This window comes from Lucilia sericata, unplaced genomic scaffold, assembly GCF_015586225.1.
Source record: "Lucilia sericata isolate MDLA Ls3-8-SP2 unplaced genomic scaffold, ASM1558622v1 Contig000587F_arrow, whole genome shotgun sequence".
Classification (NCBI taxonomy): Eukaryota; Metazoa; Arthropoda; class Insecta; order Diptera; family Calliphoridae; genus Lucilia; species Lucilia sericata.
The window spans coordinates 154,262-172,865 of record NW_023994594.1 but is presented as its reverse complement, the minus strand read 5'-3'; the positions used below and the strand labels follow the sequence as shown (position 1 = coordinate 172,865).

At 30.9% G+C, this 18,604-nt stretch overlaps 1 protein-coding gene across 2 annotated transcripts in view; it reads right to left on the bottom strand.

The window, feature by feature from the left end:
• LOC119606466 (serine-rich adhesin for platelets) overlaps nt 1–18,604 on the bottom strand; it is a 148,866-nt gene that overhangs the window by 68,103 nt on the left and 62,159 nt on the right. For both annotated transcript variants that reach the window (XM_037959983.1, XM_037959981.1), the window contains one exon: nt 3,786–3,840. The gene's annotated coding sequence lies outside the window, so the exon portion shown is untranslated. The remainder of the gene's footprint in view (nt 1–3,785; nt 3,841–18,604) is intronic.

Below are 18,604 nucleotides of genomic sequence, written 5' to 3'. Positions count from 1 at the left end.
AGTCATTAAAATCCAGTAATTTATAGTTATAATTTCTCAGATCTCCTTATTTAATATTTTCTTTATTTTGGAGGTGACACGCCCACTATAGCTAGGCCTCCCATTTATCGCCATGTTTGGGTACTCTAGCTATTGCTGTTTCTGACTTTTATTATTTATTTTGTATATAGGTGTGGCACCTTGCAAATTTTGAAGAAAAATGTAGCCTATAATTCCTTCCAGACATACAGAAAGACAGGGCGAAAACTTGACAACTCAGGATGTTATAGTTTCTCAGCTACAGAAGTTTTTATTTTGAATTCATATGGAAGTCGCCTCGCTCACTATTGCTGAACCGTCCATTTCTTCCAAAATATTCATATTTAAACTAAAGTTAATTGTACAAAATTTGATGTGATATTCATATTTTAGTATTAACTTCATATGGGATATATCCCGCCGACTATTGCTGATCCGCCCATTTTCGTTCTTTTCGACTATAGCTTTTTGCAGTTCATCCTATATTATTCCCAAATATGTACATTGCAACTAAAATGACTTGTACAATAATTAGGGAATCCAGCTATTTTGGTGTTCCAAATATATATACGCATTTGGTATTGGCTATCAGTAGTAGGCGTGGTATGAGCTACGCCCAGTTCTTTTTATAGAAAATTTTCTTACAAGGTTAATTGAAGTTCAACAGACAATGCTGGATATTCCCCAAATCGAAATGTATATAAGATATGAGATCGAGATCGACTGGATGAATATGAACACTGACGTCTTTGAAATCACAACTATCAGGCAAAAGTTCATGCTATTACTGAACATGTGAAATAGCGCCAAAAGTATCAAAAGGCATTCTCAGCCGAAAATGTTAAGTCTAAGATAAGATCTGATTCACTTGCTAGTAAGGTCATGAAACTTGAAGAAGTTTTGGTGTCGGTTATTATTTCCCTCGATTTATATCGAGCTTTCTCAGGGATAGCTCTATACGAAAATTCATCAAACGAGTTAAGGGTTACGGCAAGGGCTCTGTACTTTCTTTTCCTCTATTTCTAAATGACCTTCAATATCAGATATCCAACCCTATTTACTCTTTTCTTCAGATGACAGCAAGATTTGCCATTGCTATTCAATCAATTCTAGGCCAAATCTTTTGTGGCAATGAGGCAGAACATAAATGACTTGCTTAACCAAAACCAAATTAAATAAAATCTCTGAATGGGGAGGTGCAAATAGAGTCGACTTCAACATCATCTATATTTATAGGTGATGTAAATCGGAACCTCTGGACATGACAACACAGTGTAATGTCAGCTGGACTCAACACATTTTTCCATTGTTGAAAGATTTCTCGCTTTTTTAACACGGCATGAAATTCTTCCTCCGAAATTAGGAATCTTGTACCCGATACACTCATTTCTAGACGATGGACCAAAATTTATTACAGTTATTTAGTCGTATTGTAGGCATGTGGAATAAACTCCCGAATGAGTTATTTCCTGTGATTTCCAGGTAAGCAAATTCTAATCAAATGTTCACAGCCACATAGGGGTAGAAAGTCAATGTGCCTCAAATGAGTACCTGCCTGGGCGTTAGGAAAAGAACCAAGTGATTAAGATTTTTTATAATGTCGGATAGCCAAGCATCACTCAAGGCCTTATTGTCATACGAAGTTAGGTCGAGTGTTGCAATGGACTGCTTGACTTCACTCAATGAAGTAGGTAACCACAACAAACTGACTTAATGTTGGAGGGTCATTCTGGCAATGAAAAGGCAGACTGCCTTGCTCGTCGTCAACTAATTGGCGCTGAGGCCTTCTTTGGCATTTCCCAAAGCTAAATGTAACTCTTGGGTGAAATCTAAATTTGCTCGCCATTGGTAAGCAATACCTGGGCTTAGACAGACAAAACGTTTTTAGCACTGTCAAAGGGAAAATCCCCAAATCTACTAACGCTCAATAAAAGCGATCTCAGAGTACTAACGGGATTACTTACTGGACATTGTAGTCAATTCACTCTAGTTAACTATATAACGTATCTATGCAGATTCTTTGACCTACAAGAGGAAACTTCAGAACATATATTATGTAACAGCCTATTATAAGGGTCCCGCAGAGCTAAGATCTTAGGTGCAATCCCAAAAGACATCTTCAATCTCTCATCAACTAAACCAGTTACCTTTTTGCGTGAACTGAAACTATTATGGCACAAAAGATCCTTACATAGGTCGCAGTGCTTTGTACCTCTTTTATCTACTCTAATCATTTACTTAACATCCATAAGGTTCGAACATTCCAACACTCAATATTATCACAGCCACTGAATGGCTACAGAAGGATCCACTTTCGAAAATTCTTAAATTCAACATGAATGAAATTTAATCTATACAGAAATTGGTTCTATCTCGGTGTTGGTGTTAAGAGTTCGGATTGACTGGATTTTAACTAGATCATTTCATCGTTTGTGTCCGCGAAATTTTAACAGTTATGTGCGAAAAATCTTTGAAGTAATTTTCGATTTTGTTAGTTTATCTGGCACTTTATCGATCAGTTGATTGTTTATTTTAAATTAGCAGAGTGTTGAAATTTTAGAAACAAACCAATTTATTGATGTTTAGCGATCCACGATCCACGCAATTGTTAAAAATTATAAAAATGTTTACTTTAAATTTACTAAGAAACCATTTTTAACAATGGTGTGCTAATTTGGTTAAAAAAACTGTATTCGGTTAAAAATTTTAAAACATATTTATACCCTACACCACTTTAGTGGGGAGGGTATATTGGGTTTGTGCTGATGTTTGTAACGCACAATAATATTGGTCCTATACCCTCCTTAAAGTATACCTATCGGCTTAGAATCATTTTTTGAGCCGATTTAGTTATGTCCGTCCGTCCATGTAAACTTTGTAATCGAACTATGGGTCGCAATTTTGAAGATAAATCAATGAAATTTTGTACACGATCTTCTATTGTTCCAGGGACGAAGCCTATTGAAAATGGTTAACATCAGTCCATTATTTCACCTAGCCCTCATTCAACTGAACCCTCCAAATAGGGCTTTTAAGTTCATAATTATGTTAAATATTTCCGTATCTCGACAAAAAGCTGCAAAACCATGTTCTATGTATACTAGCCTAGATGACCCTCATTTGTCCCTAGCCCCTATAATGCTTTATTATGAAAACTAAAACACAATTTATTTTTATAACTGGCTTAGGGTATTATATGGTCGGCCTCGCCCGACTATAATTTCTTACTTTTTTTCGCATGTAATTATTTCTAACTTAAGTTATTGTTTTAATTGATTCGATTTGAATGGTTTATTAGAAAGAAATTATATAAAATCATCAATTGATTGGCATGATCAAATTTAACGGTATTGTATGTGTTATGACATTTGAATTTCATTGTAATTTACTTAAAATTTATTTAAATAACTGTGTTTTTTATCATAATTTATTTTAGCTCATTTCTGCTTTCTTTACTTTCTTCAACAGTTACAATTCATTTATAATTTAATACAAACTGAAATGTGGAAATTTCTTTAACAACGCATGCGCAACTTTAAGTTGTTTTGAATCGTATGAAATGGAATGGTTAAGTAAGTGATTCAATACGAACGAGTAAAATAGACTGTGTAATTTATAGCTGTAATTATTTGCCATTATAATGATAATAATGTTTGTTATTGTAAATTATTTTGATGTAATTATTAGAATATTTTTTTTGCTGTAATTTGGTTTTGTAACATTTGTAACTGTTGGTGAGGTATTTTTATTTCTGTTATTTAACTTACCCTTTCCTCGTTGTTATGTGGAATGTGAGTGAAATTATGATGATGATGTAGTAAACTGAAAATGAAAAGAAAAAGAAAGAAAAATACAGTTATTAAATATATATAAATTTAGTTAAACAATAAAGATAATAATGAAGATAAAAAGCATTAGAACTAAAATCGTCCAATACCCTCAGTACATCATTGTCCTCACATTTAATACAAAACTAAATATTCAACTTTCTTTTTTGCAAAACCCTTTGTGAATATTCCCAAAGCTATGCAAAGTCCAGTTTATTAACCTCCCTTAGTTTGACAAGTTTTTAAGCGTCATTTAGTAAACAATATCAATTTTGTTGCAATTTGATTAGTTTGGGAGCAAAAAACCAATAAAAACTCATTTTATATTACTTCAAATATCACAACATAAAAAACATGTTTTGCAATTTAAATTTTCAAAAAAACAAATATGCAATAATAAAATTGCAATAAATTTCTTAATAATTTGCTGTCAACATTGTAAAAGCTTGAACTGCAACAAAATCAGAGTCATAAACTAAATTTGCAATTATGCAAAACACAAAATACAAACAAAAAAATAAATGAATAAAGAAACCAAATTAACAAAAACTACCAACGATGTCAATTGACCTGAATTCAACTCACGTAAAACTATTTAAAGAAGTTTTTTTTTCTAGTGATTTTTTTAAAAGGGGATATTTTTTCAAAACAAAATGACAAAAAGCCAAAATCAATTTGATTTGTAGATTTAAATAAATGTTTAACAAAATGCCTGTAAGTTATTGATAGTTGTTGAAAATTTTAACTTAAAGTTATTTTTAATGTCTAAAGTTTTTTTTCCAATTGATGTAATTAAAACAAGGTTTTGTAGAATATTTTGCAATAAGATTCCATTTGTAGATAATTTTTTTTTTTTGTAAATATTTGCATTGCATTCGTAGTCGTAAATATTGCAAAATTATTTTGTTAATATTGGCAGAAAATCAACAACGATTTTGTTTATCAAAAATTTTATCTTAAGGGCAAAATAGTTTTATTGGATGTATCAAAATTTAACCATTATATGTATTTATTTTAGTATTTTTTCTGTAAGCTGAAGTGGGATTAGTTTTATAACTCGAACTAGAACTGAACTAGAACTGAACTAGAACTGAACTAGAACTGAACTAGAACTGAACTAGAACTGAACTAGAACTGAACTAGAACTGAACTAGAACTGAACTAGAACTGAACTAGAACTGAACTAGAACTGAACTAGAACTGAACTAGAACTGAACTAGAACTGAACTAGAACTGAACTAGAACTGAACTAGAACTGAACTAGAACTGAACTAGAACTGAACTAGAACTAAACTAGAACTGAACTAGAACTGAACTAGAACTGAACTAGAACTGAACTAGAACTGAACTAGAACTGAACTAGAACTGAACTAGAACTGAACTAGAACTGAACTAGAACTGAACTAGAACTGAACTAGAACTGAACTAGAACTGAACTAGAACTGAACTAGAACTGAACTTGATCTGAACTAGAACTGAACTAGAACTGAAATAGAACTGAAATAGAACTGAACTAGAACTGAACTAGAACTGAACTAGAACTGAACTAGAACTGAACTAGAACTGAACTAGAACTGAACTAGAACTGAACTAGAACTGAACTAGAACTGAACTAGAACTGAACTAGAACTGAACTAGAACTGAACTAGAACTGAACTAGAACTGAACTAGAACTGAACTAGAACTGAACTAGAACTGAACAGAACTGAACTAGAACTGAACTAGAACTGAACTAGAACTGAACTAGAACTGAACTAGAACTGAACTAGAACTGAACTAGAACTGAACTAGAACTGAACTAGAACTAGAACTGAACTAGAACTGAACTAGAACTGAACTAGAACTGAACTAGAACTGAACTAGAACTGAACTAGAACTGAACTAGAACTGAACTAGAACTGAACTAGAACTGAACTAGAACTGAACTAGAACTGAACTAGAACTGAACTAGAACTGAACTAGAAAACTAGAACTGAATTAGAACTAAACTAGAACTGAACTAGAACTAAACTAGAACTGAACTAGAACTGAACTAGAACTGAACTAGAACTGAACTAGAACTGAACTAGAACTGAACTAGAACTGAACTAGAACTGAACTAAAACTGAACTAAGAACTGAACTAGAACTGAACTAGAACTGAACTAGAACTGAACTAGAAACTGAACTAGAACTGAACTAGAACTGAACTAGAACTGAACTAGAACTGAACTAGAACTGAACTAAACTGAACTAGAACTGAACTAAACTGAACTAGAACTGAACTAGAACTGAACTAGAACTGACTAGAACTGAAACTAGAACTGAACATAGAACTGAACTAGAACTGAACTAGAACTGAACTAGAACTGAACTAGAACTGAACTAGAACTGAACTAGAACTGAACTAGAACTGAACTAGAACTGAACTAGAACTGAACTAGAACTGAACTAGAACTGAACTAGACGAACTGAACTGAACTGAACTAGAACTGAACTAGAACTGAACTAGAACTGAACTAGAACTGAACTAGAAGACTGAACTAGAACTGAACTAGAACTGAACTAGAACTAGAACTGAACTAGAACTGAACTAGAACTGAACTAGAACTGAACTAGAACTGAACTAGAACTGAACTAGAACTGAACTAGAACTGAACTAGAACTAGAACTGAACTAGAACTGAACTAGAACTGAACTAGAACTGAACTAGAACTGAACTAGAACTGAACTAGAACTGAACTAGAACTGAACTAGAACTGAACTAGAACTGAACTAGAACTGAACTAGAACTGAACTAGAACTGAACTAGAACTGAACTAGAACTGAACTAGAACTGAACTAGAACTGAACTAGAACTGAACTAGAACTGAACTAGAACTGAACTGAACTAGAACTGAACTAGAACTGAACTAGAACTGAACTAGAACTGAACTAGAACTGAACTAGAACTGAACTAGAACTGAACTAGAACTGAACTAGAACTGAACTAGAACTGAACTAGAACTGAACTAGAACTGAACTAGAACTGAACTAGAACTGAACTAGAACTAGAACTGAACTAGAACTAGAACTGAACTAGAACTAGAACTGAACTAGAACTGAACTAGAACTGAACTAATTAAAACTGAACTTAAGTCATATAAAAAAGTCTTACAAACATTTACATACTTAAAAACAGTGTTTAATGTTTGAGAAGTTCTTCAAAAGAATCCCGAATATTAAGTATGTATTTAAAAGCACTTCCTTACAATTCATCTATGGACAAAAACTCAACTTGTTTTCGTTTTAATTTATAAGTATATCTCGCTTTAAGATGTATTTAGTTTTAATTTATTTTAAGAATTAATTCCAATTCTAACTCTTAATTATCTCCTAATTGTGTGTTTGTTAGTACAACTTTATGAATTTCCTTTAGGTGGTTTTAGAAAACATTTTAACAACCACAATTTGCGCTTTATTATTTAGATAATCATTTTATGTTTTAAAGGCATTTTAAACAACAGAAACTTAAAAATTGTTTAAATATCTCAACAATTTTCAAACAGTCAAGGTAAACTAGAACAATTTAGTAAGTGTTGTTTTCAAGACAATCTAAATAAAAAAGCATTTAAATTAAATAAAATTATAGGCAATAACTTTTTATGTTAACGAGTAAATCATAATAATTTACAAATGGCATACAAATCTCAGTGATATACAATGATTTATGTGATTACAGGATTTTCGCGAATCATAGTTACTTCGTTTATTACTTAGTAATGAGTGGTCAATATTTATTGCATAAATGATGGTTGTTGCAAAAAGAATTTAATTAGCTTAGTACCCATGTATGTTCATATTCATGTATAAACTATAATATCAAGTATTTTCATAGTCATGCTTTTTTTCTCAAGAATTTTTTAAAAATTCTTTTAAACCTATTACTATATTTCTAATAATTTAAAAGTTTCAAGTTTCTTGTAATTGGCGCCATTATTTTATTATTTCTTTAAATGCATTTTAAAAAAATATTTCCACACAATTACAATTAAATAAACACTTGCATTTGTTTTATACGTTTAGTTATTATTATTTTTCATTCTAGGTAAATATATATTACATATTTTTTCCGCACTAAATAATTATTCATAATGCAGGTGAGTTTAACGATTTATTCTTAAAAATATTTCCAAGAACGTGTACAATTTAAAAAGTGAAGCAAAAAGTATAAAAACAAAATTATAATATTAAACACACCTTTAATTTACAAAGATAAATATCAGGTCGTGTTGAAGAAAAGAAAAAAAATGTAATATATTAAAAATTTACAGTTAAAGCGAATTTGAGATACTGTAATTGATGGAAAATCTTTAAATGCTGGAGTCATTAAAGTGAATTATCATGCTTTTCGGATTCTTTAGAATTTATTTAACTAGAACAAACCCAGAACTGAACTAGAAATGAATTGGAACTGAACTAGAACTAAACACAGAAGTGAACTAGAACTGAAGTAAAACTGAGAAGAACTGAAGTAGAACTAAGTAAACTGAAGTAGAACTGAAGTAGAACTGAAGTAGAACTGAAGTAGAACTGAAGTAGAACTGAACTAGAACTGAACTAGAACTGAACTAGAACTGAACTAGAACTAGAACTGAACTAGAACTGAACTAGAACTGAACTAGAACTGAACTAGAACTGAACTAGAACTGAACTAGAACTGAACTAGAACTGAACTAGAACTGAACTAGAACTGAACTAGAACTGAACTAGAACTGAACTAGAACTGAACTAGAACTGAACTAGAACTGAACTAGAACTGAACTAGAACTGAACTAGAACTGAACTAGAACTGAACTAGAACTGAACTAGAACTGAACTAGAACTGAACTAGAACTGAACTAGAACTGAACTAGAACTGAACTAGAACTGAACTAGAACTGAACTAGAACTGAACTAGAACTGAACTAGAACTGAACTAGAACTGAACTAGAACTGAACTAGAACTGAACTAGAACTGAACTAGAACTGAACTAGAACTGAACTAGAACTGAACTAGAACTGAACTAGAACTGAACTAGAACTGAACTAGAACTGAACTAGAACTGAACTAGAACTGAACTAGAACTGAACTAGAACTGAACTGAACTGAACTAGAACTGAACTAGAACTGAACTAGAACTGAACTAGAACTGAACTAGAACTGAACTAGAACTGAACTAGAACTGAACTAGAACTGAACTAGAACTGAACTAGAACTGAACTAGAACTGAACTAGAACTGAACTAGAACTGAACTAGAACTATATAGAACCGAACTAAAACTGAACTAGAACTGAACTAGAACTGAACTGAACTAGAACTGAACTAGAACTGAACTAGAACTAACCAAAACTAAGCTTCAACTAAATTGTTTTTTCTATACAACTTAGTTGCAGTCTAAACTATAATCAAAAATTGCATACGAAATACATGAGTATTAAACTAATTTTATATACCTGCCTTATCTAAGGTGAAGGTCATCATCTTAAAATTCCGTCTTAAACATGACTCTGTAGACATTCTAGTTAAAACCAAAAAAAATCCCATTTAAGCACACACTCACACCACCTTGTAGCAGCTGATTTAAAAAAACACAAATTCCAAAAAAATCTCAACAATACCTTAGTTTTGTTATACGCTGAATATAAAAATTCAAAAACTTTGAATTGTAACTAATTGATTTTATGTTGAAAACAAACCACTAACCCAGACAAACACCCAAGAAACCCCCAATCGACCACATTTCAAAAACTGCCTCGTGATCTTTAGAAATTCTTTAGAATGACGCGTACAAGTTTAAAAAAGAATTAAATTATTTATTCTCTACACTTCTGTTTTTTATTTCTTATTTTACATTCTAAATTCTAGCCACATTCTGTAGATAAAAAAGTTAGAGAAAAAATGTTAAATTTAGCTGTAAGCTATAAATTAATTAAATATTGTTTTGCTTATATTGTTAAAGATATTAAAAATAAATTAAAAATTTGTAAAAAAAAAAACATGTAGAAAGAATAGTAATAATCTTAAGAAAGAACAGAAAAAACACAGTTATTTTTTAATTGTTTATTACTACGGCAGCAGCAGCCCCAGCTCCTGTTGTGTTTTTAATGGTTCATTATTTCAATATCTGTTGGATATTGATCTTATCTTCGGAACTGTAGTTATTAAAAGCAACATGTTAATGTTAATTTTGTATTCTAAGCATTAGATTAAACATTATAGGAAATTAAATTAAATTTAATACTATTAAGCTTTCACTTATTATAAAAAATGATCTATATTTTCTCTTAAAGTGATATCAAATTTCACTCGTTTATTCTTAATTTCTGTTAATTTCAACAAATATAAATAATTAAGAATTAAAACAGTTCTTTGTTTAAAATCTTTGTTTACTATGACTAGGAAGCCCGACTTTTTATTAAATCGTTAAGTTTTAACTAAAATTTTATATCCGTTTTTATCAAAAATTTAAAAAATTTCATCTACAATTAATTAATTTGCTGAAATTTCAATAAATTTATTGTTGTTTTGTTTTTGGCAAATACTTATATAAATTATGTTGGAATTGTTAGTTTTTATCTTTCAACAAAATAAAATTGCCAAAATTCATTAAAACTCACATCCGTGTTTTAATAGCAAGATGTTAAAATTTGTTGATCACGGATTTTATAGTTCTGAGAATTAAACAAAAATGGTTTAAAGTAGTTAAATAATTATGCAAATGTTTTCATAACACCCCCGACATTATTTATCGATTGCTCCAAGTATCATTTAGTCAACGTATGACGACTTTAAAACAAATTGGCTTGATACATCTCCAAACGTACGACCATGATGACAATAGACAGAGTTCAGTTGTTTTAAAATTATATCTGGGCACTAATCTTAGCTGAAACTAGAATGAACTCGAACTGAAATGCATGAACTAGAACTGATAGAATTGAACTAGAACTGAAACTAGAAACTGAACTAGAACTGAACTAGAACTGAACTAGGAACTGAACTAAACTGAACTAGAACTGAACTAGAACTGAACTAGAACTGAACTAGAACTGAACTAGAACCTGAACTAGAACTGACTAGAACTGACACTAGAACTGACTAGAACCGGAACTAGAACTGAACTAGAACTGAACTAGAACTGAACTAGAATGAACTAGACTAGAACTGAACTAGAACTGAACTAGAACTGAACTAGAACTGAACTAGAACTGAACTAGAACTGAACTAGAACTGAACTAGAACTGAACTAGAACTGAACTAGAACTGAAACTAGAACTGAACTAGAACTGAACTAGAACTGAACTAGAAACTGAACTAGAACTGAACTAGAACTGAACTAGAACTGAACTAGAACTGAACTAAAACTGAACTAGAACTGAACTAGAACTGGACTAGAACTGTACTTAAACTAACCTAGAACTGAACTAGAACTAACTAGAACTGACTAGAACTGAACTAGAACTGAACTAGAACTGAACTAGAACTGACCTAGAACTGAACTAGAACTGACTAGAACTGATACTAGAACTGAACTAGAACTGAACTAGAACTGAACTAGAACTGAACTAGAACTGAACTAGAACTGAACTAGAACTGAACTAGAACTGAACTAGAACTGAACTAGAACTGAACTAGAACTGACGAACTGAACTAGAACTGAACTAGAACTGAACTAGAACTGAACTAGAACTGAACTAGAACTGAACTAGAACTGAACTAGAACTGAACTAGAACTGAACTAGAACTGAACTAGAACTGAACTAGAACTGAACTAGAACTGAACTAGAACTGAACTAGAACTGAACTAGAACTGAACTAGAACTGAACTAGAACTGAACTAGAACTGAACTAGAACTGAACTAGAACTGAACTAGAACTGAACTAGAACTGAACTAGAACTGAACTAGAACTGAAATAGAACTGAACTAGAACTGAACTAGAACTGAACTAGAACTGAACTAGAACTGAACTAGAACTGAACTAGAACTTAACTAGAACCGAACTAGAACTGAACTAGAACTGTACTTTAACTAACCTAGAACTGAACTAGAACTGAACAAGAACTAAACTAAAACTGTACTTTAACTAACCTAGAACTAGACGAGAACTGTACGAGCTATCCTTGTTGAACTGATCCAAGCAGTACGAATATTAAAAACGTCCCTCCGGTTGTTAAAAAGGGATGGAAGTAGAAATCTAGTATCTTTGAAAGATCTTCAGGAAATGCAAAGTTTGGTTAGTTGAGGCTCTTTCAAATTTTATTTCCGGCCTTATACAAAACTTTAACAGATGTGGTAAAATCTTTAACAAAAATATCTACTGAAATTTGATATTTTAAAAAAATGAATGAATAAACGTAAATAAACATTGACAGTTGAAATGTATTTATTTTGAAAGACCAGTGGCATTTAAATTTAATGCGTCAAGTGTCATTTTCATTGCAACTTGATCGTAAATGTTTGATGATGAGTATATGTTACTTGTTTTTTCTTTATATTTTTCTTCTTGTTCTTCTTCAACCAACATAAAATCTTAATTTTTATGTTTGTTTTTTTTTACAGCTAAATTATACAACCTATGTATGTGTGTATGGATGTTGTACAATGTATATACAATACTGCCTTTGATTGCCTGCATTATTTATGTATAATTTACGACATTTATTTAAATATACATTTAGTATATTGTATAAATTAGTATGGACTACTTGTACAAAGCTGGTGTAATATTGAGTGGACACTGACCAAAGTCTTCTCATAGTTTAATAAAGAAAATTGTATTTTCTTCCGTATATTAAGAGCTGGAGTATTTAAGTAACTTTTAGTTTAAGTCAACTTTTTCATGTGCCGGTCATGTTTTATTTTTCCAATTCCTCATCATCGTCAGCTCATTCATTTGAATATGTTAATCGATGGTAGAAAAATCTGATGTTTTTTCCTCTCTCTGTTGAATGTGTAAACAAAGTGAAACGGTAAATTTGACAGAAAGAAGATGAACGAAAGAAACCATTTATCTTGGCCATGTTTGCATGTATCAGAAACAGGCAGCAAAAAAAAAAAAAAACTCATCCATTCCCAATAACTAACTGTCCGGGTAGTACATGCACAATTGTAATTCAATCCATTCAATATACAATATACAATGTATATATAAACAACAAGCAGCATTTTTTGTAATCAGCTTAACCCATTAAGAGAAGACAAAAGAATATTTTTATAAAGGTTCATAAATGAATATTAAACAGGATAACGGAAATTCGCGAACGAATAAGTAAAATGTTCTTATATTATCACGATCACTTGCGATCACTTCCTTGTAAAATAAAAAACAATTAAAAATAATCGGAAAGAGTACATTATAAAAAAACAAAATATTTCTTTTTATATGTTCTAAAAGAACTCGACTATATACATACTTCAGTCTTAGCACTTAAAGCGTTAATTGTGAAATGCCATTTAAGATCACTTTTAAAAGAGGTGGCCAACAAAATGTGAGGAACATTTTTTGTTTCTTCATCTTGTTGTCTTCAACATAAAATAAAAAATATATATCTATAAAAAATAATATAAAATAAATAAAAAGTTTAAAACTTGTTTATCCAGTAATGACCTTCAGCTATGCGTTTTGCGGATTTTTTTCTAGCTACTAGATATTTTTTCTCTAGCCAGTTTATGTTTATATTTGTGTAGTATTTTTTTTTTTCTTATTTTTATTTCTTTTTTTGCCATTTATAAGAAGTCATTAATGTTGTATTTAGTTGTTTTTTATAGTTAATTTGTTTAGCATTTTGTGTTTTTTAAAATATACAAAAAAAAAAATAAAATTTCAACTTGATTGTTTTTTTATATAAATCCTCATGCTTTGATAGTGCAAATATGATGATGACGTTGATGGTGATCAATCTATTGTTTATGTTGAAATTATCAAAAGAAACGTCAGTGTTTTAATGTTTTGAATAATTTTGTTTCTCATTATATGATTAATTAACCTTTTAGATAAAGTTAACATATTTTCGGGTTTTAATGATCGCTATAATATTAAACCTAGAAATTTGATTGAATAGTTTTAGCTCTTTTCATTACCTACATGCCTTAAACTTAATGAAACAGTCCAGTAAATGTGAAATTTTCAAAAAGTCTAAAACAATTTTTTCAATCTGGCATGAATTGAGCTAGAACTAAACTAGAACTAAACTAGAACTGAACTAGAACTGAACTAGAACTGAACTAGAACAGAACTAGAACTAGAACTGAACTAGAACTGAACTAGAACTGAACTAGAACTGAACTAGAACTGAACTAGAACTGAACTAGAACTGAACTAGAACTGAACTAGAACTGAACTAGAACTGAACTAGAACTGAACTAGAACTGAACTAGAACTGAACTAGAACTGAACTAGAACTGAACTAGAACTGAACTAGAACTGAACTAGAACTGAACTAGAACTGAACTAGAACTGAACTAGAACTGAACCAGAACTGAACTAGAACTTACTAGAACTGAACTAGAACTGAACTAGAACTGAACTAGAACTGAATTAGAACTGAACTAGAACTGAACTAGAACTGAACTAGAACTGAACTAGAACTGAACTAGAACTGAACTAGAACTGAACTAGAACTGAACAAAAACTGAACTAGAACTGAACTAGAACTGAAATAACACTGAACTAGAACTGAACTAGAACTGAACTAGAACTGAACTAGAACTGAACTAGAACTGAACTGGAACTGAACTGGAACTGAACTAGAACTGAACTAGAACTGGAACTAGAACTGTAACTAGACTGAACTAGAACTGAACTAGAACTGAACTAGACTGAACTAGAACTGAACTAGAACTGAACTAGAACTGAACTAGAACTGAACTGAACTGAACTGAAATGAACTAGAACTGAACTAGAACTGAACTAGACTGACTAGAACTGAACTAGAGACTGAACTAGAACTGAACTAGACGTGAACTAGAACTGAACTAGAACTGAACTAGAACTGACTAGACTAAACTAGAACTGAACTAGAACTGAACTAGAACTGAACTAGAACTGAACTAGAACTGAACTAGAACTGAACTAGAACTGAACTAGAACTGACTGGAACTGACTAGAACTGACTAGAACTGAACTAGAACTGAACTAGAACTGAACTAGAACTGAACTAGAACTGACTAGAACTGAACTAGAACTGAACTAGAACTGAACTAGAACTGAACTAGAACTGAACTAGAACTGAACTAGAACTGAACTAGAACTGACTAGAACTGAATAGAACTGAACTGAACTAACTAACTGAACTAGAACTGAACTAGAACTGAACTAGAACTGAACTAGAACTGAACTAGAACTGAACTAGAACTGAAACTGAACTAGAACTGAACTAACTGAACTAGAACTGAACTGAACTGAACTAGAACTGAACTAGAACTGAACTAGAACTGAACTAGAACTGAACTAGAACTGAACTGAACTGAACTGAACTGAACTAGAACTGAACTAGAACTGAACTAGAACTGAACTAGAACTGAACTAGAACTGAACTAGAACTGAACTAGAACTGAACTAGAACTGAACTAGAAACTGAACTAGAACTGAACTAGAACTAAACTGGAACTGAATTAGAACTGAACTAGAACTGAACTAGAACTGAACTAGAACTGAACTAGAACTGAACTAGAACTGAACTAGAACTGAACTAGAACTGAACTAGAACTGAACTAGAACTGAACTGGAACTGAACTAGAACTGAACTAGAACTGAACTAGAACTGAACTAGAACTGAACTAGAACGAACTAGAACTGAACTAGAACTGAACTAGAACTGAACTAGAACGGAACTAGAACTGAACTAGAACTGAACTAGAACTGAACTAGAACTGAACTAGAACTGAACTAGAACTGAACTAGAACTGAACTAGAACTGAACTAGAACCTAGAAGTGAACTAGAACTGAACTAAGAACTAGAACTGAACTAGAACTAAGAACTGAACTAGAACTGAACTAGAACTGAACTAGAACTGAACTAGAACTAGAACGGAACTAGAACTGAACTAGAACTGAACTAGAAACTGAACTAGAACTGAACTAGAACTGACTAGAACTGAACTAGAACTGAACTAGAACTGAACTAGAATGAACTAGATACTGAACTAGAACTGAACTAGAACTGAACTAGAACTGAACTAGAACTGAACTAGAACTGAAACTAGAACTGAACTAGAACTGAACTAGAACTGAACTAGAACTGAACTAGAACTGAACTATCACTGAACTAGAACTGAACTGAACTAGAACTGAACTAGAACTGAACTAGAACTGAACTAAAACTGAACTAGAACTGAACTAGAACTAAACTAGAACTTAACTTTGGCTTTTGACTAAAATTTTGATTATTACCTTAGCCGTGATTTGGGATCTGATTATTAAGTAGTAAGTCTACGATTGTTTTAAAATTTTATTAATTTAAAGATCAACGTTGAAATTCAATTAGCATTAATTTACTAACTTGTAATTATCGTTATTATTTAATTTATAAGATTTAAAAAATAAAATCAACATATTAATTGTTCAAGTTATATTGCTTGCAAAAACCTGTTACATTTTCATTATTTTATTTATTTAATTCATTTAAAACTAACTGTGGAATTTCATTGTAATTTGCCTGACACTTGTAAATGTCCGTTCCTCCGCTCGTCCATCTGTCCGTCCATTTCTCTGCATATCATATTTCATTTTGGTAACATAATCCATTTTCAATTTAAGTTGTTTTTAAACACAAAACTTGACTAAAATAGCAAAATTTCATAAATATTTTGCAACTGATCTTGCCATTTTTAAAATATTTTTTATATGTTTTTGTTTAGTTTTAGTTTTCAACTTCTTCTTGTCTAGTTTGTGTTTTCAAATAAAAATTTTACATGTGTCACAACTTTCACCTTGACCATTATGTTCGTTAAGTTGAATTTTATTTAACGATTAAAAAGTTTGTTAGTTTAAGATTTATTGATTTTAACCAATAATGCATATTATTAATTATAATGAAAAATAAACAAACTATTAAAATATTATTTTAAGATTTCTTTTGGTAAATTTTTTTTATGAAAAACATGATTTTTTTACTTTCAAACATTAATTATAAATTTCGGAAACAAACATTTAAAACATAGACATTTGTATGTGTAGGTTGATATTTATTTTCTTAAGTATGAGTTTAATTCGAAAATTTTAATTAATTTATTAATGTGCTAATTTCTTTTTAAATTTAAACTAAAAATTTGAAATCTAGTCCAAATTTTATATTGCTCCTTTTCGGTACGCGACCTAAATGTTGTAATTTTATATTTTCTTTCTATGCTTTAACTTACATTAACATTTAGATATTGGTGAGTTTAACCCAATTTTATTTAAAAATAGTAATAAAAAATACCTCTGGTATAAAATAAATATATTTAACTGCCAGCTCTTAACTTTATGTTATTTCATTGAACCAGCTTTTTTGCCCATTAAAAGAAAAGTTGGCCAAATACCATTAATGAATATCTAGCTAAAGACATTAGAGGAGAATGTTTTTCTTTTACTTTAGAAAATAATAAAAAACTAAACTGGTCCTGAGTTGCAATGGTTTTTGCAATTTTCTTGCTAACGAGGAAGTTAAAGCCATGATTAGAACTGCACAACGCTTTTTTCTCGGTTTAAACACTTGTTATACAGCTACAGGTGGTAAATAGGAAAAAAATAGCAGTGGCCCACTTTTTTTTTATTAATTTGATAGTAAAGAAAAAAGTTGTTTTGTACAAACAAATTTCTTAGAGACTTTAGTAATGACTGTGATTGTGATCTGAACTGTAATTTTTGAATATGCATTTAACCGCGGCTGAACTATGATTGGACTATGTCTTTAACTAAACTAATGATCGTGATTACAATTGTGATCTTGACTGCGCTATATTACAAGAGTTGAATATGACATAAACTCTAACTACGACTATGATTGTGACTATGGACTAACTAAGTAACTAACGGAACTACTAACTAACTAACTAAAACTAAACGAAAACAAGAAAAGAACTAACTAACGAACTACGAAAAACGAACTAACGAACGAAAACTAACGAACGAAAACTAACGAAACGTAACTGAATAACTAACTAACGAACTAACAACGAACTAAGAACGACAAACACGTAAGAACAACGAAACTAAAAGACTAAAACAACAACTAACTAAACGAACGAAAATAACTAAACTAAAGATACTAAACTAAAAAAACTAAAAAGAACTAAACTAACTAACTAACTAACTAACTAACTAACTAACTAACTAACTAACTAACTAACTAACTAACTAACTAACTAACTAACTAACTAACTACTAACTAACTAACTAACTAACTAACTAACTAACTAACTAACTAACTAACTAACTAACTAACTAACTAACTAACTAACTAACTACTAACTAACTAACTAACTAACTACTAACTACTAACTAACTAACTAACTAACTAACTAACTAACTAACTAACTAACTAACTAACTAACTACTAACTAACTAACTAACTAACTACTAACTACTAACTAACTAACTAACTACTAACTAACTAACTAACTAACTAACTAACTAACTAACTAACTAACTACTAACTAACTAACTAACTAACTAACTAACTAACTAACTAACTAACTAACTAACTAACTACTAACTAACTAACTAACTAACTAACTAACTAACTAACTAACTAACTAACTAACTAACTACTAA